Here is a 27,738-nt window from a genome sequence, read left to right as displayed (position 1 = left end):
TTCCGAGAGACCGAGGTCAGTTGAGGAGGTTCCAGTGGTGCGTGAGTTTCCAGATGTTTTCCCCGAGGAGCTTCCGGGAGTACCTCCTGTGAGGCAAGTAGAGTTTGGTATCGATCTGGTTCCGGGGGCCGCGCCTATTGCTAAGGTGCCTTATCGTCTTGCACCTCCAGAGACGCAAGAGTTGTCCTCGCAGCTTCAGGAGTTGCTGGGGAAGGGATTCATTCGGCCGAGCAGCTCGCTGTGGGGAGCGCCTATTCTGTTCGTCAAGAAGAAGGATGGTTCACACCGGATGTGCATTGATTACCGGGAGTTGAACAAGTTGATGGTCAAGAACCGTTACCCGTTACCGAGGATCGATGATTTATTCGATCAGTTGCAGGGAGCATCTTGGTTTTCCAAGATCGATCTGAGGTCAGGGTACCATCAGGTGAGAGTGCGGGATGAGGACGTCCAGAAGACAGCGTTTAGGACGCGATATGGGCATTATGAGTTTTTGGTGATGCCTTTCGGGCTCACCAATGCCCCGACTGTGTTCATGGATCTCATGAACAGGGTATGCAGGCCGATGCTGGATCGGTCGGTGATTGTATTCATCGATGATATTCTGGTGTATTCGAGATCTAGAGAGCAGCATGTGGACCATTTGAGGGAGGTCCTTGGGGTGTTGAGATCGGAGAAGCTTTATGCAAAGTTCTCCAAGTGTGATTTTTGGTTGCGGGAGGTCCAGTTCCTAGGACACCTCGTTAACCAGGAAGGGATTCTGGTCGATCCGGCCAAGGTTGAGGCGGTGATGAGTTGGGAAGTGCCGAAGTCACCATCTGAGATCAGGAGTTTCCTCGGGATGGCAGGGTATTATCGGAGATTTATCAAGGATTTCTCCAAGATCGCAGTGCCGCTCACCAGATTGACCCGGAAGGGTGTTGCATTCTCATGGGGTCCCGAGCAGCAGACCTCCTTTGAGACACTTCGCCAAAGGTTGTGCGAAGCCCCGGTATTAGCTCTCCCGGAAAGGATGGAGGATTTTGTGGTATATTGTGATGCATCGATTTTGGGGCTGGGTGCAGTGTTGATGCAGAGGGGTCATGTGATAGCTTATGCGTCGAGGCAGCTGAAGCCTCATGAGACGAGATATCCCACGCATGATTTAGAGTTGGGGGCAGTAGTGTTCGCTCTTAAGATTTGGCGTCACTACTTGTATGAGGTTCGATGTACGATATACACAGACCATAAGAGCTTGAAGTATTTGATGGATCAGCCCAACCTAAATATACGTCAGAGGAGGTGGTTGGATGTGGTCAAGGATTATGATTGTGAGATCCTGTACCACCCAGGCAAGGCTAATGTGGTTGCCGATGCGTTGAGCCGCAGGGCGGAGAGCACTCCACTGCGAGAAGTATGTTTGAGATTGACCGTGATAGCTCCAGTATTGGATGCTATTCGTGGGGCGCAGGCCGAGGCTGTGCGACCGGAGATGCAGAAGAGAGAGCGGGTCGTTGGTTTGGTTTCAAAGTTCGTTACGGATGGACGAGGGCTTATGACGTTTTAGGGTCGGATTTGGGTACCGTTCATGGGTGGTACGCGTGTTACTTTGATGGAAGAGGCTCATCGGTCGAAGTTTTCGATCCATCCTGGGGCTACGAAGATGTATTTGGATTTGAGGAAAGAGTATTGGTGGCCCTGTATGAAGAGGGACGTCGCATGGTTCGTTGAGAGGTGCTTGACCTGCCGTAGGGTTAAGGCCGAGCACCAGAGACCGCATGGCAAGTTGCAGCCATTGGAGGTTCCCGAGTGGAAGTGGGAACAGATCACTATGGATTTCATCACCAAATTGCCGAGGACTACCAGAGGAGTCGATGCAATTTGGGTGATTGTGGATAGGTTGACGAAGAGTGCACACTTCCTTGCCATCAGTGAGAGTTCTTCAGCGGAGAAGTTGGCGGAGATATATGTGAGAGAAGTGGTATCTCGGCATGGGGTGCCGATCTCGATTGTTTCAGACCGTGATGTGCGCTTCACTTCCAGATTCTGGAAGAAATTCCATGAGGAGCTGGGTACTAAATTGCATTTTAGTACCGCATACCATCCCCAGACTGACGGTCAGAGCGAGCGAACGATTCAGACGCTGGAGGACATGCTTCGAGCGTGTGTGTTAGATTTCGGGGGTAGCTGGGATGCGTATTTACCTTTGGCAGAGTTTTCCTACAACAACAGCCATCATTCGAGCATTGGTATGCCACCCTTTGAGCTGTTGTATGGTAGGAGGTGTCAGACTCCCATTTGCTGGGGAGAGGTGGGACAGAGAGTGATGGGCAGTACAGAGATCGTGCTTCAGACGACAGAGCAGATTCAGCAGGTTAGACAGAGGTTATTGACCACCCAGAGCCGACAGAAGAGTTATGCAGACAGACGCCGATCCGAGCTTGAGTTTCAAGTCAGCGACTTCGTTCTCCTGAAGATCTCTCCTTGGAAAGGAGTGATTCGATTCAGGAAGAGGGGCAAGTTGGGACCCCGGTATATTGGGCCATTTCGTGTGATTGCAAGGATAGGTCGGGTTGCCTATTGTTTGTAGTTGCCAGCAAAGATAGGGCAGATCCACGACACTTTTCATGTGTCGCAATTGAGGAAGTGTATAGTCGATGAGTCGGCAGTGGTTCCATTAGAGGATGTTCAGGTGGATGCGAGCCTGAATTATGCCGAGAGACCAGTGGCCATCAGGGATCGGAAGATCAAGGTTCTGAGGAACAAGGAGGTACCTCGGGTGTTGGTTCAGTGGCAACACCGGAAGGGATCGGAAATCACTTGGGAGCCGGAACGTGAAATGCGGGAGCAGCATCCGGAGCTATTTTCAGAGTGAGACTTCGAGGGCGAAGTCTAGTCCTAGTGGGGGAGAGTTGTAACAGCCCGGAATTCCAGGTATTGTTATATTTATGATTTTGGGTGTTTTAAGAGGGGACTCGGCGAGTTGGAGCCTAGACTCGCCGAGTAGGATCGCGGATCTGGTCGCGGGTTCGCGACTGGACTCGACGAGTCCAGATATGGACTCGGCGAGTCTGCGCTGTTTAGCGAAAACCCTAACCGTTCAGGTTTGGGACGTATATGAGGGACCTTATGGCCGTCATTGTTCACCCTAGTCCTCTGAGAGAAACCCTAATTCGATTGTGAGCATCTGGAGCAAGGTTGAAGACCATTGTTGATTTTGGAAGTGTTGTTTTGCAAGGAAGAGGAGGCTTGGTTAAGGGAACAACAAGAGAAGCCACGTTCTTAGGATTGGGGACACAGGGAGCACGTTATTCAGGTAATATTTCGAGTTGCATTCTTCTATGTTGATGTGTATATGGATTTAGGGTTTATTGAACCCTTTTGTGGCTGGATTGAGTGTTAACTTAGTCCCCCAAGCGATTGGAACCCTGTATGGAAGTCCAGAATGTCCCATGCCTGAGCATTTCGGGAATCAATGGAGGTTTTGGATTGGAATCCTTATGCCTTAGGTCAAAATGTAAATTATGAGTCATGGGGTGTATTATGAGCACCGAAATGAGGACCTTACGTGATGAATCAGTCTAGGAAGGCCAGACCTATGAATGGTCGGAGCAGATCTGACCTTAGAAAGCAGTTTGAGCAGTTGCATGGCATGGACTCGCCGAGTCCGATGAACAGACTCGACGAGTAGCTTGAAGATTAACTGGGACTCGCCGAGTTGTTCTTCAGACTCGGCGAGTTGAGTCGGGGTGGCCCCGCGATTCTTCCAGGAGGAGCTCATCGAGTCAAGGGGGATACTCGACGTGTAGAGAGGGAATCTTAGAGAATTGGTGAGGACGTCTAGACTCGCCGAGTCGCCCTCGCACTCGCCGAGTCCGGTCAAGTTGACCGTTGACCGTTGACCAGAGTTGACGTATGTCAGACTTCTTAGGGATAGTCAAACTTAGAAGATAAAAGTGTTAATAAGAGATATATGATGTTATAGAGAGATTGTAGCTCGGCGGATCAAGCACGAGTGATTTCGGGATTTGCTAGCTTTCGATATTCACGAGGTGAGTCTTCTCACTATACTGTACCCGGAAGGGTTTGACTGTGTGACCGGAAGGTCAGATATGATATGTGATATATGTGCTATAGGTGATAAGTTAATTGTTATTCGTGTTATGTATGTTATGTGGGCCGGAAGGCATTATGTTATGGGCCGGAAGGCGATTATGTTATGGGCCGGAAGGCGATTATGTTATGGGCCGGAAGGCGTTGTGTTGTGGACCGTAAGGTTGGCGTGGGTAGGACCGGAAGGTTTACCCAGCAGGGACGGAAGTCCCCTAAGACACATGGACCGGAAGGTCAGGGCCTGGAAAGGCGTATGTGCGTAAGTTGTATTTTGGGGAACTCACTAAGCAATTATGCTTACAGTTGTTGTGTATGTGTTTCAGGTACCAGCGAGGACCGTGGGAAGGCGCCGGCGTGATCTGTACACACTGATAGATGTTTGTGATCTTGGGATTCATATGATTTGAACTCTGTTATGACTCATGGAATGTTTATGCCTTGTTTTGAATGAAAATAATTTATTTTGAAATGAAAAATTTGTTTGAAAATTTACGTTGTTACACACAAGCACACACACACTAGTTCACTAGTTGCCATTTCATGCACCATAAGCATGCTTATATAGTGTACATGGTTTGGGTGAAACCCTAATAACCCATGACCTTTCCTTTCCAAGGATCCATGGCTTAAAAGCTCCATGGATCATCCATGGACTTCCATTATAGCCTAGCCCATTAACAAATGAGTGTTAGCCCACACCATATAAAATCAATAGCCCATAATCTAATTAGTCTTTCTTTTAATCTCTAAATTAATTCATAATTAATTTAAAACTAATACTAATTAAATAACATAACCTCATATTAATATATTATAACTTATAATATATTAATAAACATATGTGTATAACTCTCATAAAATTATCCATAAATAGTTTGGATGAGATGCAACCCAAATGGACCATGCCGGTCGGGTCAACTATATACCAAATAAGTTATGGACTTAGACACCTTATCCAACAGACTCCCACTTGGATAAGTCTAATAACTGTATTTCCCTATATAACTTCAGGAACCAACCAGCAATCGTAGCTCTCGAAAACTCCATTGAACTATGAAGCCCCATTTTAAGACATGTGATCATATAATCCTCTGTTCTCTTGATATCAGCCGGACAAACACATGGAACTATGTCTTGCTTATTGCCTGGCAGTTGTTTCTCGATTTCCGATTTGTTTGACTAATAACTTCACTGAACACATCAGTTTAGTTCTGACCGGGCCCGGTACATGGGTCAACACAAAATCATCGAGGGGCCCAGATATCGCTTCTATTTCTAGAAGGAACAGATAAACTTCGACTCATATGCTTGTTCTACAACTTGTTGAATTGTACACAAAGGCATGTTTTATAACATCAAGTTACTGATGCGGTTTCGTGCAATCAATGCACAACCAACTCATAGGTAACAACTCATATCTCTAGGTTTGAAGACTTATATGATATTATTGTCTCACGATCACTCGAGATAAATTCCATGAAGTGATACAAGTGAGCGTGGGTTTATACCAATACTCATAACTTATGAGTACTCATGAATGTTGCAGCAACCATTGCCATCTCTAAACACCTTTAGCCATCTACAAACCCAATTCATGACAATCTTGATTCATACCTACTTCCGACGTATGACCGATTGTGCAGGTTTGAATAAATTAATTATTCTGGAAGTCAAAACATGCAAAACTGAAACAATATAAAATAATCGACAACGATAGTAACACTTTACTCATAAATAAATCACAAATTTTATTCATCATCAAACGTCGATTACATTTTACAAGTTTCAGGAAATCTATCTAATCTGTAAAACTAATATTGTCCCTCAGCCCAATGCGCCTCGCATGCTGAAAATGCTTAACCCTTGTCAGTCCCTTCGTAAGGGGATCTACAGGATTCTCATCCGACGATATTCTCCTTGCCACGAGGAGTCCTTCTTCAATCTTGTGTCTTATGAAGTGATATTTTTTGTCAATGTGTCGGGATCTGCCATGATCTCTTGGTTCCTTGGCTAAGGCAACCGCACTATTGTTGTCACAGAAAATCTCCATAGGTTCTTTAATAGCTGGTACAACTCCAAGGTCTCCGATGAAGTTCTTTAGCCATATCGCCTCCTTTGCTGCTTCACTCGCTGCTATATACTCTGATTCACAAGTCGAATCAGCCACCGTCTCCTACTTGGAACTCTTCCAAGAAATTGCCCCTCCATTTAAGGTAAAGATCCAGCCCGACTGAGAGTGGAAGTTATCCCTATCAGTCTGAAAACCAGCATCACTATACCCTAATACTCTCAAGTCATCACTCCCACCAAGGGTAAGGATCCAATCCTTAGTCCTCCGCAGATACTTGAGAATGTTCTTTACCGCGGTCCAATGAGCCTTGCCAGGGTTCCCCTGATACCTGCTGACCATGCTCAAAGCCAATGCCACATCAGGGCGGGTCCATACCATATCTGACCTTCCGGTCACACAGTCAAACCCTTCCGGGTTTGACTAGCCGAGTCCATACCTGGACTCGTCGAGTCCAGTCGCGAACCCGCGACCAAACCTGCGACCCTACTCGGCGAGTCTGGCTCCAACTCGTCGAGTCTCTCCTTTAAAACACCCCCAAAATGCAACTTAACAATACTTGAGATTTTGGGCTGTTACAATTCTCCCCCACTAGAACTAGACTTCGCCCTCGAAGTCTCACTCTGAAAATAGTTCTGGCTGCTGCTCCCGCATCTCACGTTTCGGCTTCCCTAGACACTACCGATCTCTTCCGAGGCCACCACTGGACCAGTACCAGAGGTACCTCCTTGTTCCTCAGAACCTTGATCTTCCGATCTCCGACGGCCACTGGCATCTCGACGTAACACAGGCTCGCATCCACCTAATCGTTCTCTAGTAGAACCACTGCTGACTCATCCGCTATACACCTATTCAATTGCGACACATACCAGTGTCATGGTTCCGTCCCAATCCCGTTGACAGCCCCAAACGGTAGGCCACCCTTCCTGCCTTCGCACCTTCACGAAAAGACCCTACATACCGGGGCTCCCCACTTACCCCTCTTCCTAAATCGAAACACCCCGTCAGAAATACGAAGTCACCGACCTGAATCACATGCTCGCAACGGCGTCTGCCTGCATAACTTTCCTGTTAACTCTAGACGATCACTAACTCTCTTTAACCTGCTGAGTCTGCTCTGCCAACTAAAGCACGAACTCTGAACTGCTCATCACTCTCTGTAATCGGAAATTACCCAAGATGCACTCTGCTCCAAATCTCAACGATCACTCAACCCATAAGGGTTAGGAAACCCTGAACCACCGGATCCCCGATCCAAAGCCCACTTTGCCCATTCCGGACCGACTGAGAGATCCATTCTCCCTCTCAGATCAACTCTCACAAGTTCCCTCTTGTCATCACATACATATACTGAACTAGTCCCATCACTCGCAGGTTGAAAAACCCGATACACTGATGATATCCTCGAACATCTCCCAAGACGAACCACTAATATCCGTCCTATACCCTGATCAGAATCACACTGAGAATTCAAGGTTCTCTACTCCCTTGCATCCTTTCTGAGTCTCGTCAGTCATCCCAACCCGGATGGTTCCTACTTCACTGCCGCATACACGATGCTCGAAATCATACTTGGAGTACTCTAACCATAACTCTGCTCTGCAGCTTTCACTTTCGTGAACTTGCACCCCTTCGGAGTTACACACCTTCCTCTTTTCCTTTTTCCCAGGAACCCTCTTGGCCATAATGCCACTCCAACCGGTGCCACGGTGCTCGCCCCAAGCGACACCACCCTTTTTGCGTAACCGCTATCCACATGCTCTGGTTCTCATTGCAGGGGCTCTCAATCTCATGCACTCTCTCCACTCATCAAAATCACTGCCTCAGCTAAACAAGATCACCAATCCCGGGGCCCGACCTTCCAATGTAATCACACTGCACATACACCATATGTAATCTCGAACTGATCCAGCAATACCAACAGAGTCTCCAGCATGACTGGACCGACTCTCATAACACATACTAGCCACTCGAGGCTATATTTCTGTGGGTCCGTACACCCACTCTGCGAACCCTCAGGTTCTAACTCTGGAACCTTCCGGTTCCAGCTCTAGAAACATGCACAACATAATCCCGTGGGATTAATGCAGTACACCCATCACGTACCTCAAACATACCAATACTCTGATCACATAACCCCGGTTACTTACTCAAGCTTGACCCCGGCCTTCTCTCAGGCCTCCACAATCGAATGCCCTAGGTCTGTATCCCGCCCCGCATACCCGACACTCGCTCTCGTCGGCCTATACTCTGCGCTGACAAACACTGCTGAATCCCAACAGCTAAGCACCCTCATATACTCATCGATCTCCCGGAGAATTTTTCTAATTCTCCCCCACTAAAACACTGACTAACTGCCACCGATCGTCATTAACGACCTTACCGAACAATCCTGTACAAAGAGAACAATTACACACTGACTGCTTCCCACAAGCACAAGCAACCCTCAGCAAAACACACCTCCTCCCTGATCAACCCACTGACAAGAATCTAGTCCTTCAATCATCCACTCCACGACTGTAGATGCTACCCGACAATCAACCCAGTGCCGCATCTCCCCTATCAACCCCCACGAACGATAACCAAAGGAATCCGCGACAATAACCTATAACCAAACCCAACCATCAGGGAACAACGAATGCCAAAGCGAAAACCTGAAGCACCAATCCATAACCATGCCAGACCCGCGAAACAACGAATACCGCATCGAAATCCATACAAGATACCAGTACAAACAATACGCCAAAATCAATGCAAGACAATTAAGACATCATGAAAACATCATACCCGCAGCTGTCTCCGACACTGCTCCGTCTCCCTCTGTCGCACGCAGATAAACACGACCCTGAGCCCTCTGGGGCTCCGCTCCATCTTGTCCTCCTCCATCCCGAATTGGCACTGACTGCCATCAATCCCGTGCACAGTGCCCCTCCTTTCCGTACTTTGCGGCATGCATCACTGGACCCGCAAGCTCCGATGTAACCCCTTTTTACTCGATCATCGACACCTAAGGTCTCATGCTTTCCTACTGCATCTATATACTCCACTTATTACTACTCCTGACAATTCTTGCTTTCTTACGTACTGCACCCGGTTCTCCCCCACTAGGGTTCGAACCAACACCAATTAGCATACAATCCACCCACTACTATCCTCCACCAATGAAATCGTACCTGCCCCAGTAAGGTGCTGTGCAACACCCGATAGTCCCTCCCTTTATGAAGTCAATCAATCCCCTATACTCTGAACCTCTAGCTAACTCTTCAAGAACTTCTCATCACGGCTGCCTCTAATCGTTCCAAATCCCATACTGATCTAATACTAAGCACCTGCACTGCTCGATAACATATCTGGCTCGCAGACTGCACCGCAGCATCATCGTCCCTCTCATCTCAGCTCATCAACCCGTATCCAACGCCGGATTTGTCCCAAGGACAGGGACTTACTCTCAACATAGACGACAACTCTCCGCACTGCAAAACTCGTCTGAACTCTTCACTGCTACCACTATAACCCAACCTGTTATTCTCAATTAGGGGTGGTGTGGTTCTCGACTACCTCAGCCCCAACTGACTGTCTGTTCACGGTAAATGTCTGTCTCGCGGTACACCCGCTACCTGATGCTCTGAGGGAAGTCATTATCGATAACTACCTGCAGGGTGTACTCCCAAATCCAGAACTGAAACACCAGGCCTCTCGCGTCTTGCACACGAGCATAAATGACACTACCCACCCAAAAAGGTGACCTCTCCTCTGTCGTCTGATTGCTCGACTCAACTGAAATTCTCCCCTGTCTTTGACTCTTACCAAAATACTATGTTAGGAACTTGTCTTTCCCCTCGAGGAACACCTCTCTGTACTCAATCATGGTCTACAGGCCTGAAACCCATAGTGTCCAATCTCTACCTCATCGGTCATAACCGGATAACAAGATAGCCACAAGCATCATCCACTATGAACCATGGTATTCATCCCATGACATCCCTCATCAACATGCTTCAGTGTATGGTACCTGAACCATAGCACCACTCCTCAATCTGCTCCAATGTATGGCACTCGGACCACAACATCTATCTCAATCTGTTCCGATGTATGGTGCCCGGACCATAACATCACTCTGTATCCGCTCCGATGTATGGTATCCGAACCATAACATCACCCCTCAATCTGTTCCTTAGGACCTTTAGGATGCCCCCTGTATCAAGTATGGGTCCTCTGCTTTCAGTAGTACGGGCCCATACTACCTGCCACATCTACCCATACTTTCCACACGGACCATCCCAGAGTTCCTAAGTAGCTGATAAACCTGCTCTTTCACCCATCTCATCGTGCGTGCTCGCTTTCCAGCGAAATCCTCTACTCTACCAACGCACTCATCTGGCTAGGTTTACTCCCTAGTCCCTTCCGCTGTCCTCCCACTTCCTTGCTATCAGCTGCTGAAGAGTTACTAATGATGCCAGCCCTCTACCTCCTGAGTATCGTCATACTCACTTAGTAGCTGACTCCCATCATCGATAACTCCACAAAGCACAAAGCAAGCAGCATTCGAGCATTGAAGCATACATAGGACTCCCCATCTGTGGTAGCTCCACCTTCTCGGCTCATCCTCGGAAGTACCTCCGTACCCCGTAGCTTTACCCCTTGTGCGTTCTAACTAGATACCCTCACTCATCACATACACACAAAAGCATAACGCACATATAACAGCAAACCCTAGACTAAGGCATCACAAATCAGGCCACTCTAGTCCTAAGATGTGAAATACCTAGCCTGTCTCTAGCATGCAATAATGTCTCATAAAGTGCATAATAGATATTTCATAATACAAAAGTAAGGGTATTTTGGGAAATCACCGTTTGGCTCTGGCTGATTGTACACACTGCTCTTTCTTGCTTTCCCTTTGAACTCTTATTCACTTTTAGAAAACTATTTATTTGAAAACCTTTTCTTAATTCCTCAGTTTGAGTCCAGACTCACCTGTAGGCGCGTCCGAATCCCTCAAACCAAGGCTCTGATACCAATTTGTAACACCGTGATTTCCAAAAACAAAATTTTCATTTAAATAATCAATTTAATATTAAAACACTTGTTTAAAATCTTATTCACATTCGAATTACAAAACATAGTTACATTTTCGTTATAATAGAAGACCAGGATCCTCCAAAACACAACTCTTTCTTTGGTGTGTACAATCGAACCGTTGCCATCCCACGTTACTGTAAGAACCTGAAACAACATAACATAAACAACGTAAGCACGAAGCTTAGTGAGTTCCCCAATATACCTTACGCACATACGCCTTTCCAGGCCCGACCTTTCGGTCCATGTGTCTCAGGGGACTTCCGTCCCTGCTGGGTAAACCTTCCGGCCTTACCCACGCCGACCTTCCGGTCCATCACACATCATATCGCCTTCCGACCCATAATATAATCGCCTTCCGGCCCATAACATACATAGCACACATAACAAATAACTTACCACATATAGCATACATATCATATATCATATCCGACCTTCCGGTCACACAGTCAAACCCTTCCGGGTACAGTATAGTGAGAAGACTCACCTCGCGGTCACTGGAAGATAGCAACTCCTAAAGTCCCTTGCACTTGATCCTCCGAGCTACAAGCTCCCTGTTTCATCATATATCTCTTTTTAATACTTCTATCTTCCACGTTAACTAACCCTAAAACGTTACACACAGGTCAACTCTGGTCAACGGCCATCTCGACTGGACTCGGCGAGTACCCTGGCGACTCGGCGAGTCTAGTCGTCCTCACCAATTCCTGCATGATCCCTTTCTACTCGTCGAGTATCCCTCTTGACTCGACGAGGTCCTCGTGGAAGAATCGCGGGGCCACCCCGACTCTACTCGCCGAGCCTGAAGAACAAACTCGGCGAGTCCCAGTGAATCATCAAGCTACTCGCCGAGTCTGATCATCCGACTCGGCGAGTCTACGCCATGCAGTCGATCGAACTGCTTCCTGAGATACATATATTCCCGAATATACAAACATGGGACCTTCTGGACCTCTAAGGGTCCTAATACAAGGTTATAAACATTGGGTAATGACACAACAATCCATCTAATCTCCAAATGGGTTTCATAAACCCTAAATTCGTGTACACACCAAAATAACAGGAAAGGTCCGAAACATAACCTGAAAACGTACTCTCTGTGTCCCCAAACCTCAGAACTCGATCCCCTTGATCTTCCTTTGGCCAAAATCCTTCCTCTTCTTGCACCACAATTCCTTCAAGGTCAATAATGGCCTTCAAGCTTGCTCTAGATGCCACAGTCGTTTAGGGTTCTCCTCAATAGGCCAAAAAGACGAACAATGACGGCATAAGATCCCTTATATACGTCCCAAACTGAACGGCTAAGGTTTTCCACTGAACAGCGTCGACTCGCCGAGTCCATACCTGGACTCGTCGAGTCCAGTCGCGAACCCGCGACCAAACCTGCGACCCTACTCGGCGAGTCTGGCTCCAACTCGTCGAGTCTCTCCTTTAAAACACCCCCAAAATGCAACTTAACAATACTTGAGATTTTGGGCTGTTACAGATAATCCATGGACTTCCATTATAGCCTAGCCCATTAACAAATGAGTGTTAGCCCACACCATATAAAATCAATAGCCCATAATCTAATTAGTCTTTCTTTTAATCTCTAAATTAATTCATAATTAATTTAAAACTAATACTAATTAAATAACATAACCTCATATTAATATATTATAACTTATAATATATTAATAAACATATGTGTATAACTCTCATAAAATTATCCATAAATAGTTTGGATGAGATGCAACCCAAATGGACCATGCCGGTCGGGTCAACTATATACCAAATAAGTTATGGACTTAGACACCTTATCCAACAGACTCCCACTTGGATAAGTCTAATAACTGTATTTCCCTATATAACTTCAGGAACCAACCAGCAATCGTAGCTCTCGAAAACTCCATTGAACTATGAAGCCCCATTTTAAGACATGTGATCATATAATCCTCTGTTCTCTTGATATCAGCCGGACAAACACATGGAACTATGTCTTGCTTATTGCCTGGCAGTTGTTTCTCGATTTCCGATTTGTTTGACTAATAACTTCACTGAACACATCAGTTTAGTTCTGACCGGGCCCGGTACATGGGTCAACACAAAATCATCGAGGGGCCCAGATATCGCTTCTATTTCTAGAAGGAACAGATAAACTTCGACTCATATGCTTGTTCTACTACTTGTTGAATTGTACACAAAGGCATGTTTTATAACATCAAGTTACTGATGCGGTTTCGTGCAATCAATGCACAACCAACTCATAGGTAACAACTCATATCTCTAGGTTTGAAGACTTATATGATATTATTGTCTCACGATCACTCGAGATAAATTCCATGAAGTGATACAAGTGAGCGTGGGTTTATACCAATACTCATAACTTATGAGTACTCATGAATGTTGCAGCAACCATTGCCATCTCTAAACACCTTTAGCCATCTACAAACCCAATTCATGACAATCTTGATTCATACCTACTTCCGACGTATGACCGATTGTGCAGGTTTGAATAAATTAATTATTCTGGAAGTCAAAACATGCAAAACTGAAACAATATAAAATAATTGACAACGATAGTAACACTTTACTCATAAATAAATCACAAATTTTATTCATCATCAAACGTCGATTACATTTTACAAGTTTCAGGAAATCTATCTAATCTGTAAAACTAATATTGTCCCTCAGCCCAATGCGCCTCGCATGCTGAAAATGCTTAACCCTTGTCAGTCCCTTCGTAAGGGGATCTACAGGATTCTCATCCGACGATATTCTCCTTGCCACGAGGAGTCCTTCTTCAATCTTGTGTCTTATGAAGTGATATTTTTTGTCAATGTGTCGGGATCTGCCATGATCTCTTGGTTCCTTGGCTAAGGCAACCGCACTATTGTTGTCACAGAAAATCTCCATAGGTTCTTTAATAGCTGGTACAACTCCAAGGTCTCCGATGAAGTTCTTTAGCCATATCGCCTCCTTTGCTGCTTCACTCGCTGCTATATACTCTGATTCACAAGTCGAATCAGCCACCGTCTCCTACTTGGAACTCTTCCAAGAAATTGCCCCTCCATTTAAGGTAAAGATCCAGCCCGACTGAGAGTGGAAGTTATCCCTATCAGTCTGAAAACCAGCATCACTATACCCTAATACTCTCAAGTCATCACTCCCACCAAGGGTAAGGATCCAATCCTTAGTCCTCCGCAGATACTTGAGAATGTTCTTTACCGCGGTCCAATGAGCCTTGCCAGGGTTCCCCTGATACCTGCTGACCATGCTCAAAGCCAATGCCACATCAGGGCGGGTACAAGTCATAGCATACATGATTGAGCCAACAGCGGAAGCATACGGTAATTGGCTCATCTCAGCTATCTCTGCCTCTGTACTCGGACTCTGAGTCTTACTTAGTTTGGCATTGCTTTGGATCGGTAAATCTCCTTTCTTGGAATTCTGCATGTTGAACCTTTTCAACACCTTATCCAAGTAGGTACTATGACTAAGTCCAATTAGTCTTTTACTCCTTTATCTTAATATCCTTATTCCTAGGATATAGGTAGCCTCCCCTAGGTCCTTCATAGCAAAGCACTTCCCAAGCCAGGACTTAACCTCCTGCAAGGTTGGGATGTCATTTCCTATAAGTAGTATGTCATCCACATACAGTACCAAGAAGCTAACTATACTCCCACTAGCTCTGACATACACGCAAGACTCATCTTCACTTCTCGAGAAACCAAACTCTTTGACCTTCTCATCAAAACAAAGATTCCATCTACGAGATGCTTGTTTTAATCCATAAATGGATTTCTCAAGCTTGCATACTCTATTAGGGTACTCTGCACTCACAAAACCCTCTGGCTGATTCATGTACACATCCTTAGCTAACTTTCCATTAAGGAAAGCGGTTTTGACATCCATTTGCCATATTTCATAATCATGAAATGCTGCAATGGCTAGCATAACCCTAATAGACTTAATCTTTGCTACCGGCGAGAAGGTTTCATCATAATCAATACCCTGAGTCTGAGTAAAACCCTTCGCAACCAGTCGAGCCTTATAGGTATGCACTTTTCCTTCCATGTCGGTCTTCTTCTTGAAGATCCATTTGCACCCGACTGTTTTACGGCCTGGTACATTGTCAACCAAGTTCCAAACTTGATTGTCATACATGGACTGTATCTCGCTGTTCATAGCCTCCTTCCATTTAGCAGACTACGGGCCTGCCATGGCTTCCTTAACATTGCTAGGTTCATCCAAATTTATCAGTGTACTATCACTGATAAATGTATCACCTTCCGTAGTAATATGAAAGCCATAATAAAATGAAGGTGTGTTCCTAACCCGTGTGGAACGCCTCGGAGGTACAGACATGTCAGCTTGCTCAACAGGAGTTTCCTCCTCAGGTTGATTGCTAGTGTTTGAGGTTCCTTCACCAATTTCTTCTTGAATTTCTTCAAGATCAATTTGCCTCCCACTGTCTCCTTGGCTTATAAATTCTCTCTCACGAAATACCCCTCTTCTTGCTACAAAGACCACATTCTCACTGGGTCTGTAGAAGAGGTAACCAAAGGATTTCTGTGGGTAGCCGATGAAAATACACCTTTCACTCCGGGGTTCGAGCTTATCATGAGTTTCACACCTCACGAAAGCCTCGCAACCCCAAATCTTGATGTGGTTCAAATTGGGAACTTTCCCAGTCCACATCTCATGAGGTGTTTTGGTAACCTTCTTTGTAGGGACTAGATTAAGGATATGGGCGGCAGTCTCTAAGGAATACCCCCAAAAAGAGATTTGTAGCGAAACTCGACTCATCACAGAGCGAACCATGTACAGAAAGGTTCGATTACGCCTCTCGGCTACACCATTCAGCTGTGGTGTCCTGGGAGGAGTCAATTGTGAGACAATCCCACACTCCTTAAGATAGTGAAGGAACTCGGTACTAAGATACTCACCACCTCGATCGGATCAAAGCATCTTAATGTTCCTGCCCAATTGATTTTCTACTTCCTGTTTGAATTCCTTAAACCTTTCAAAGGTTTCTGACTTATGTTTGATTAAGTAGACATATCCATATCTACTAAAATCATAAATAAAAGTCACATAATACCGATTAGCATCCCTTGTGGCGGTTTTGAAAGGCCTACATACATCAGTATGTATTAGGTCCAACAAACCCTCACCCCTTTCACAAGTTCCAGTGAAGGGTGATTTTGTCATCTTTCCAAGTAGACAAGATTCACAACTATCATCCGATTTAAGGTCGAATGACTCCAAGACTCCACTCTTTTGGAGTTGGCCTATGCGTTTCTTGTTTACATGTCCAAGACGACAATGCCACAATGATACTTTATCTAGGCTAGTAGAAAAATCAATATACAACACATTATTTCCTAAGTTGTCTACAATCGACACAGTTTCATACACACCATCACAAGGTAACGCTTCAAAATAAAACACATTTTTAAAGAAAGCATTAATACCACCACATTCATTATCAAACGAAAAGGTAAAACCTTGTTTGTACAAAGCATGAAAAGAAATAATATTTCTCGCCATTTCAGACGAGTACACACATTTATTCAAATCTAATTTTAACCCATTATTAAGCAACAAAGTATAAACTCCAATCTTGGAAACAGGCGAAGCCTTCCTATTCCCCATGATCAAGTTTATCTTCCCGTGCTCCACATCCTCACTTCTTCTTAGGCCCTGCATATCAGAACATATGTGAATACCACATCCTGTATCAAGCACCCAAGAGTTAGAATATAATGAGTAATTAGACAATATAGTGTAAATACCTGCATGGGTGGGTTTCACTTTCCCATCCTTTAGATCCTGCAAGTACTTAGGGCAGTTTCGCTTCCAGTGTGCCTTTTCATAGCAATAGAAACATTCAGCATCCTTGGGAATGGCAGAAGGAGTGACAGAACCGCTCTTGGTCTTCGATGAGGAGCCTTCAAGAGAATTTCCCTTGGTACCCTTCGAAGGGTGCTTCCTCTTTTTCCCTTTGCCTTGCCTGATAGCCAAAACAGGGGTAGATGTTGGAGTAGGAGTAGTAGTGGTAACAACCGCCTTGCCCTTAAGACCGGTTTCCGCGGTTTTCAAGAGTCCTTGAAGCTTGCTGAGGGTAACTTCCTCCTTGTTCATATGATATGTCATACGAAAATGGTCATAACAAGAAGGTAAGGAGTGCAAAATGACGTCAATTGCCAACTCCTCAGGGATGTCCACATTTAGCTTCAGCAAACGGTCCACATACCTTTGCATCTTTTGCATGTGAGCCGTGATGGAATCACCGTCCTTCATGCGGGTAGTTATTATGGAGGAGATTATTTCATACCGCTCCTGACGAGCACTCTGATGGTACCTTTCCATCAGGTCTTGGTGCATCTCAAAAGGGTAGAAATCTTCATATGACTTTTGGAGCTCGGTTGTCATCGTGGCCATCATGATACATGCCACCTTAGTAGCATCTCTCTCATGTGTCCTGAATTCAGCGATCTCCTCAGGAGTAGCAGTAGACTCATTAAGCTCTTTTAACTCCTTATCAAGGACATATTCCTTGTCCTCATAACGAGTAACCATCCTGATGTTCCTAATCCAATCCATGAAGTTGGAACCATCAAACATGACCCTCCCACAAAGATTCATGAGAGAGAAAGAACCAGTTGGGTTAGAGCCTGAAGCATTAGTGTTGGAAGAAATCTGATGGAAGAAAGCAAGTTTAGATTAGATATATAGAATCCTTAATAAGACACCCAAATGTAATATTAAGGCTAGGACCCAATCACAATATATTATACTTAGAAGAGGGATGTCGTAATCTAAGTAATAATATATTTGAAAGGTAGGTGAATGACGATTCACCAATTTCCACCATGAAAAAAAATGAATTATGAGGTTTTAATTGGTTTTGAAATTCCTAGATTCTTTTGAGATTCATTGAACTTTTCAATGGCATGTTTCAATCTCGATTGTGCCCTTCAAGTTTTGTGACTGGGATGCCGAGGATCACAAAACAAGGTGTGAATAATCATGCTAATTCACTTGGTACCCTTAATATTATCACCTAATCAATGTGCCGGTAAACCATACACGCTCCATTGATCCATGACAAACATTAAGTCACCCTTCGTGATCCTTACTAGTCCAAGTTAGTGTGCCGGTTAACCACACACGCTCCACCAACGACTTGGTAAGGTACAAAGTGTGAATTCCATGGACTAGCACCATGTTCACATTTTTCCTAAAATAACTAAGATTGGGAATTAAAAAGGTTTAGTTACTTTATAATAATCATTATACTTTTAATGAGAATTTAAAGTCATTGTCCTACCCGTTCGGCTAACGACCCTCCACCAGTCAAGCAAGCGGTGGGTGAGAATGGACACCCATTAAGTCACCATTTTATAGGCAACAACTTTATACCCACCTTATAGACCGGCTTCGTGAATGAGGCCTACTAACGGTAGAACGACTTATTCTTATACATATATATAATAATTAACCATTAATGTTATAAATAGTATAAGGGTTGAATTTTAACTATTAAAACTCTAAGGGTTGGAATTAAAGTTTATTAAAGTGTGTGAAACTTTACAAATTCCAAAACTTGAGGACAAGTTTTGTAACTATCCAAAACTTTTCATTTCATAACTTATGAATTAAAGGTTCATAAAAATGAAGACTCTTCACTTTCATGTAACTTATGTGTTTAAATGTGTGTGTTAAAGAAAGTGACCTTTGGATATCCATAAGTTGAGGACAAATTATGGACTCCATTAAAACACATAAATGATCAAGAATTAATTCTAAACAATTCAGCAAATAATTCCTATCATCTTCTAAATTCATAAGAACATGAACATGATCATCAAAATTTCAAGAATTATATGAACACATAAAAATCATGGAATTTTGATATATGCTATTGTAAATGGATTAGAACAACCATTACACCAACTAAAACAACTTTTAAAACACCAAAACAGTTTAGGGTAATGTTTCTAGTCCATTTCCAGCAGCAAAAATCGAAAATCTACACTCTGTTGCTCCTACTCGTCGAGTGCATGAACCTACTCGGCGAGTAGATTGAGGATACACATGGACTCGGCGAGTCCCCCCATGGACTCGGCGAGTTCATCAGTCAGACAACAAGTTTTTTGACTTTTTCAACTATTTTGCATCAAGTATCAAACAAGCAAGCCTAGGCTCTGATACCAATGTTGGGTTTTGAGCAATCTAACACTTCCTAAGTGTGCATGCAACCCTAATAAACCTTGGATCTATGTTTGTCTAAATACATGCAAAATAATAATTTTCCAAGGTTTATAACCTATCTAACATGGCATGGGGAACATTTCAACATAAAAAGTTAGAAGAGATTACATACATTTTTGATGAGTTTGGTTCTTGAGGAGTTTGAGGGCCAAGCACCAATAGTGTGAATGTCTCAAATGGAATCACAAAACACCACAAACTCTTGGAAGACTTTGAGAGAGTATACACACTTGTATATTTTCGGCCACACAAAAGCACACACACACATACACTCTAGTTCACTAGTTGCCATTTCATGCACCATAAGCAGGCTTATATAGTGTACATCGTTAGGGTGAAACCCTAATAACCCATGACCTTTCCTTTCCAAGGATCCATGGCTTAAAAGCTCCATGGATCATCCATGGACTTCCATTAAAGCCTAGCCCATTAACAAATGAGTGTTAGCCCACACCATATAAAATCAATAGCCCATAATCTAATTAGTCTTTCTTTTAATCTCTAAATTAATTCATTATTAATTTAAGACTAATACTAATTAAATAACATAACCTCATATTAATATATTATAACTTATAATATATTAATAAACATATGTGTATAACTCTCATAAAATTATCCATAAATAGTTTGGATGAGATGCAACCCAAATGGACCATGCCGGTCGGGTCAAGTATATACCAAATAAGTTATGGACTTAGACACCTTATCCAACACTCCTCTCTCCCAAATCATCCTCCTTGCTATTTGGTGTGTGTAAGCCATTAGAGGAGTGACAATTGTGACTCTAGAAGCTCCAAGACAACAAGATCAACAAGGAATTCAAAGGTATGATTCTAGATCTGTTTCAATATTGTTATTATACCTAAATAGTCATTAGAAGTCTTGGATTCAAAGCATATTTAATTAGAAAGCCTAGATCCAAGCATTAGGGTTTTGCATGCGTACATAGGAAAGTTCTTATGGCTAAAACCCATCAAAAACAATATTTCTCCATGAGGATTTGTATGAAGAAATATACCTCAAGTAGCCTGATGGCTTTAAAGTCCCAAAGAAATAGCATCTCATTTGTAAAAATTGAAGAAGAGTCTTTATGGTATTAATCATGCCCCATGGAAGTATAAAAGAACCATTCTATGTACATGAAGAAGATTCTAGATGGGAAATTTGTCATCCTTTTATCTACATGGATGAAATGTTAATAGTGGTCCTAGATGTGACAGTGATAAAAAAAACTTGAAGAAGGATTTGTCTAAGTTATTTGATATGAAAAAATTAGGCCCAACACAATACATACTACGCATGATATTATTTTTCATATATTATTATTATTATCACATGAGGAGTATGTGGAACATATTATCAAAAGTTTCCATGTGGAAAATTCCAAGCCCGTTACTAAGTTTTTGACAAATCGCTTCAAGCTATGTAAGAAAAATTGTCCCTCATTTGATAAATAAAAAGAATATATGAATGTAGTTCCTTATTCCGCAGTCGTAGGTAGTCTTATGTATGTGATGGTGTGTAGGAGACCATATATCTCTGAAACTGTCATTGTTGTGAGTAGATATCTAGAAAATTTGGGAAAGAAACATTGGGAAGCAGTCAAGTGGAAACTTTGATACCTGAACGGTAGTTCGAAACAATGGTTGTGCTACAGAGGAGCAATGCCAACATATAACTTCCTAAAAATTACAAAGAGATTTTTCAATTTCAAAATAAGTAAACTAATTAAAACCTTTGTCTCAGAAATAATTTAGTAACCTTCGATTGATTGAAACCATCCATTATTAGATTTAAATTAAAAAAAATCGTGGAATTGAATATCTTCGATGCACGTGTGCAGTCCCGTCGAGTTCTTCTTACGAACGATCTCTAAAATGTTTAATCCAAAACTATTAGCCTAAAACATAGTGAGTTCCACAATAAACTACACATTCCATCATACATACGATGCGTCCACACAAATGTCCGGCTCTAGCACCAAAAGCCAAATTTCATATCCATATAAATATACGCCACAATCATACATAGAATAATGGGTCGGCTCAAACCCTGGGTGAATGTTACGGGTCAAATTCTAGTCATACATCTGTTGGACTAGTATCTAAGTCCATAACTATAATTGGTATGTACTTGACCCGATTGGCATAGTCCATTTGGTTTGCATGGCATTGGAATAATTTAATAGACAAATTCAGAAAAATGATACTAGTGTTGTGTATTAATATATTATAAGTTCTAATATATTAATATTAAATCATATTATTTAATTAGTATTGATCAAGAATTAATTTAGAATTAATTTAGTGATCAAAAGGAACTAATTAAATATGGATTCTTAGATATAGTTGGTGGGCCAAGTTCATTTAGGTTGGGCTAAGCTTTCATGGATATTCCATGGAGTGTTTAACCCATGGATCCTATGGAAATGAAAGGTCATGGGTATTAGGGTTTACATGAATGTAACCCTAATCCTCCATACTATATAAAAAGGTCTATGGTTCATGAAATGATAGTTGTGGAACTAGTGTGTCTAATATGTGTACACAAGTGGGTAAAGCCGAATTTGTACAAGTATCCTTATTCACATGTTATTCCAAGTGTTCTTGATGTTGTGTGAACTATTTGAGGTGTCACACTGGAGGCACTAGGCTCTTAAGCTCCATGGAATAAAGCTACAAGAAAAAGGTATGTCTTCTATCTTGTTTATATTACCCAAGTATCATGATCGTATGCTAGTTAGGGTAATACCTTGGAAAAGTTCAAGTTTGCTTGCATAATAGAGAAAACATAGATCCAACGTATTTAGGGTTGCATATACACCATAGGAGTGTTAGAATGCTCAAAATCCAACAGTGGTATCAGAGCCAGGTTCGTTTTCATTTATACTTGATGCAAACTTCTTTTTGAAAACCAAAATCTGCCCAGACTAGAAAACTCGACGAGTTCTGGCCAAAAACACGTTGAGTTCATGTGTTAAGGCTTGAACTCGATGAGTTCCTTGGAGAACTCGATGAGTTGAGGTTCCATTTTGTAGATTTTCATGTTTTTGCTGGCTAGAATTGGACTAGGAACATTGCCCTAAGCTGTTTTTGAACTTGTAAACTTGTTTTTTGATGTGGTAATTTTCATGCTAATCCAATTTCAAAGATAATTGTCAATAGATTTATGTTTTTATTAGTTTAATGGTTAGGCTAATTTCATGAAAAAATTTTATTTAAATTATCTTGTTCTTATGAGTTGCTTAGATTATTAGAAAAGTTATGTGATAATGTGTTTTCAATCTAAATTAATCTAAGAGTTGATTCTAAAATGTGTTTTCATAACTTGTCCTCAAGTTATATGAAAAGTCACATTTAAGATTCATAAAACTCATAAAGATTTCCATAACTTATGAATAAGGAAGATTCATATTATTTAAATGGTTTAAAGTCCTCCATAACTTGTCCTCAAGTTAGGGAACTTGAAGAGTTTTTTTAAATAAAACTACTTTAAACTCATAAGTTATGGAATTGAATAGTTTTTGAATTGTTCTAAACTTGCCCTCAAGTTTTGGAATTTGTAAAGGTTTCTCTTATGAATACTTTAACTCCCAGTTAAGCCCTTAGAATTTTAAAAGTTAAAATTCAACCCTTGACTGGTGGAGTGTCGTAAACCGAACGGGTAGGACAAGGACTAGAATTCTCTCTTCATTAAAAGTATTAATGATAAATACTAAGTAACTAGATACTTATGAATTCCTAATCTTAGTTACTTAGGAAAATGTGAAATTGGTGCTAACCCATGAAATTACACTTTGCACTTTGCTTAAGTCAGTTAGTGGAGTGCATGTGGTTAACCGACACACAAGCTTGACTTAAGAAGGTAGGAAAAGGGTAACTTAATGTTTATGATAGTATCGATGGAGCGGTTGTGGTTAATCGGCACATCGATTGAGGGGTAAATATTAAGGGTACCAAGTATATTTGCATGGTTATTCACACCTTGTTTTATGATCCTCGACATCCTAGTCACAAAATTTGAGAGGGCACAATCGAGATTCAAACATGCCATTGAAAAGTTCAATGAATCTCAAAAGATCTAGGAGTTTCAAATCCATTTAAAACCTAATAAATTATTTCGTTTTTCATGTTGAAAATTGGTGAATCGTTATTCGCCTACTCAAATATTCAATAGATTGGATGACGGCATCCCTCTTCCAAGTTATAAGATATTATGTTGGGTCCTAGCCTTAATATTTCATATCAGGTGTTATATTAAGGACTTTAAATCAACTATCTTGAATATCTCCCAAAAGATGTCTGGTTCAGATAATTATGATATTCCCAAAAACTCTTGGAACAAGCTTTCCTAATGAAGATGACGTCCCGGAAATCATACTTCAATTCCTCCACATCCTCCAATTATTCTCCCTAACCCAAAAGTTCTTGAATAGTTCAAAGTCACTCAAGCCCTATTGGCAAGCAAGGTCTATTTGTGCTCACATCTTGGAGATGAAGTCACATATTGACAAGTCGGGAGAGTTAGGTATCAAAGTCTTGAGGAAGTTGGATGTTGACTAAGTTCGTCAATCACTTCCTAAGTCACATAGTGAGTTCCTTAGGGAATACTATGTAAAAGACTATGACATGACCCTTAACATCTTATCTATTTGCTTGGTGCTACTGAATCAGCAATGATTTGGAGAACTGGTAGAGAAAATTTGATTAAGAAGATCAACTTCCAAGGCTTCAATGGACATTGACAATTGGTAACATTGAATATCCATAAAAGCTTTCTCTTCCCAATGGAAAGGGATCAGCTATAGTCAACTCGGTTGACCAAATCGTAAAGAGAAAGGCAAAGTCTGAGATTGTCCTGTGCACCATTCCTAAAAGGGTCCATATGTTTCTATTGCCAAAGGAAAGGGCATTGATTGTGAAGATTCCCTAACTACCTGAAAGATCTGAGAGAAGGTCTAGTCAAAAGTTTGATTGTGCTTCAGGTAAGTCCACTATGTAACTCAATTAAGTTCCTATTTCAAGATTATTAATGCATTTTGATGTATGGCATGATCAAGCAAAGGGAAGGAAACTTAAAGAAAGAGTATGTTGAATCTGATTGCAAAGATGGATTTCAATCGCATGGTTCGAAGATCGGATTCTTGAGCTACTACTTGGGAGTTATGATAGATTGCTAGGAAATATGTAATAACATAGTTTTCATTTAAAGCTGCATTATAAGGAAAAAGTTTTTTCTTCATTTTATAAATAAATAAAATTTTGATTTTATTTTAGTTTATATCTCCTTGCAATGGCTTTATTGAAAAACTGATATTTTTATGTTTCTAGCAATAATGGAATTGTGAATTTGATTCTTTCATTTGTGGCAATGTCTAAATTTACCAAATAAGGAAAGATTCTCATCACTCAAGTTTCAATTGGACCGAAACTTGGAATCATGCAAGTTGTATAGTATGATGAGTGAGAATTTTTTTTCTTTGGAGAATTAAGACTAATTCCTTGTTCACATGTATATGTGAGTCAAGTGAAGGACCGAGGGATCGAGTACACATTCTTGTGCACTGATCAAGTCCACCACAAAAGATCTATAAGACTATTCGTCATGATTTACTAAAGTTTAGTAAATATGGTTATACTTACAAGGTTAAGTATAATTCTGAAAAATTGACAAAGTTTCGATGTATGGTAGAACGAATGAGAAGAATCAAATTAGGCAGAAAGATAAAATTCTCTAAATTCTGAAAACATGGGAGAGTACTTTAGTATCATGCTTTATGATCCTCTTAATGATTGTGAGACCATATCACAATTCATCCGCTAACGACATCTTAGTGCATTCTTATGGCTAAGAAGAAGAGTCATGAATTGTTGAAATGGTTAAATCAAGAAGATGAGTCATACTTCATTCCAAAACAAGTCTTAGAGTCATAATCCAATATTGTAATTTGAGTGACATTACTAACACTTGTCAAATGTAAGAGTAGAATGTGTCCTACTCTTGTACATTTGAAATTGGTAAGTTGCGATGTTTTGGATAAAACAAATATCAACTAAGGCCAATTGTGTGAAGTGTTTACCTTGATAAAGAATCATCACTATCTCTTGAGTATTTGGCAAGAGAGTCATATATGTTAAGAGGACAGTAGGAGTCTAAAAGATCTTGAAAGAGTCTAATCAAGAATAAAACTTGTAGTTTATTGCTAGCATACGACTTGAGGTTTATAACCTATCATGTTGACATATTCCTATTTTTGTGCCCATTCCAATTAAAGTTGGCTTTGCATATGAGTTCTGAGAGTTCTCAATTGGTTGCATAACAACTTGGAAGCAATGGCAGGCTCTTCTGCTGCCAAGTGGCAAGAAGTTAAGACTACACAAGTTCAATCCATATGAGTTTGGATTTGTCACTAACCTAGTCTTGTGATTATGGTTATGACAAATTCACATGGATAGGAACACATACACCACAAAATCTAAGTGTCATAAGGTTTCTCTCCGATTCATGAAAATGATGATGAGGAAACACTTTCACTAAGTAGATTTTAAGTAGATAGCAATTGTTATATTTGCATTCTCATAGTTGTTAGTGGAGCGTGTGTGGTTAACCGGCACACTAACATGGACTTGTGAGGAATCGCAAAAGTCAACACAATTGAGACTATGATTACGGCATCCCTTTCCATAGTTCTGAAATTGTTTAGACACACGTGTGTGCTATCTAAGGAAAGTGTATGATTTTTATAAAATTTTATCAAATCATCTCGTATCAGAAATCTGAACTTTGGTAAGAAAGTCAATTAAGTACTAATTTCTAGAAGTCCAGTGGATTTCTGGATAAATGTCAAAGCTAGTGGGAGCATAAGTGTTATGCTGATAATTCTCATGTTAGTGGGAGCATGATAATAATGATAAGTGTTGCAAGTTAGCAATGTTAATTATAGAAAAAATAAAAAGTTCAATTGGGAAAAGTTGTTTTGCTATAATTAAGGGAGAGGAAATTATACTTCATTTCAAGTCTAAAAGCTTAGATTGAGTTTCTAATCATCCTTAGTTAAGGATATATATATATATATATATATATATATATATATATATATATATATATATATATATATATATATGAATTTTATGTTGGAATGGCTCACCATAAGGAAATTCTATATATGGCTCCATTATTTGCGTTCTAAAATTCGATTATGATTACAACATCTCTTTTCATAATTTGAATTATTAGAGCATGGCAAATAGAAATAGGCATATTACAGATAAAGACTTGTCTAGTATCATATCTTTATGTGAAACATCATGAATCGTGTCCCATATGCTTCAGATATACAATCGATTGCATGTGTTATAATATTCATTTGTTCTAAATTTTTCCAAATACCTAGAGCATTAAGAGGGCAAAAGTACTAGAACTTTATATGACTAAAATGATTAAGCAATTGTGGAGGACAATCTAAGGTTTACCAAAGATTGGTTGCTTAGGGGCAGTTGGAAGGACCATATTGACATATTCTGAACGGAGGAAACTCTTGTCTAGAAGTGATAGTCAAAATGGGAATATAGAGATGTCTCCATAGGTGGAAATTATTCATTAAATCTATGTAAGATTAGAAAACTGAATGCAAGAAGGATGTTTAAAGCAATGTACTTTGAATATGAGACTTCGTTTTCATGGATTTGATCTCCATTGGAATACTTTGTAATGATTGTTGACAAGTCTTTGTGACTTTGTGCATAATCATTACAAGAGGATCGTTGCATGTAAGTTTATAATCTAAGAGATTTCGGTAAATGGTAAGAATTTGGAATTCTTTCCTTTACGGTAAGGATTTGGGATTGTGAAATGAGAATCATTGGAATTATGTTGAATTGATCTATTTCACAAAGTAAAGATCATAGACAAACTTAGTATGCATACTTGGTGTATGGCATAACTAATGTTTAGACAAACATAGTGTGCATACTTGGTGTATGGCATGACTAGTGTTTAGAAAACATAGTGTACATGCTTGGAGCATGGGAAAACTATTGTTTTAATTCAAGTATAAATTTGATAATTTGAAACAGTATGCAATGAATAATGTGTAATCAATATGGTGATAAATAAAAGTTGTTCTATTTATATTCATAAGTTCTGAGACCATAATGGATTCGATTATTCATGTGTTTCACTTTGCATGTTTTGACTTCCAAAATAACTAGGTTATTCTTTCCAAATGACTAAGTTAT

Source organism: Lactuca sativa, chromosome 4 (assembly GCF_002870075.4).
Source record: "Lactuca sativa cultivar Salinas chromosome 4, Lsat_Salinas_v11, whole genome shotgun sequence".
In the NCBI taxonomy this organism is placed as follows: domain Eukaryota; kingdom Viridiplantae; phylum Streptophyta; class Magnoliopsida; order Asterales; family Asteraceae; genus Lactuca; species Lactuca sativa.
The sequence above is the reverse complement of the archived record's forward strand: the minus strand, read 5'-3'. Positions refer to the sequence as shown.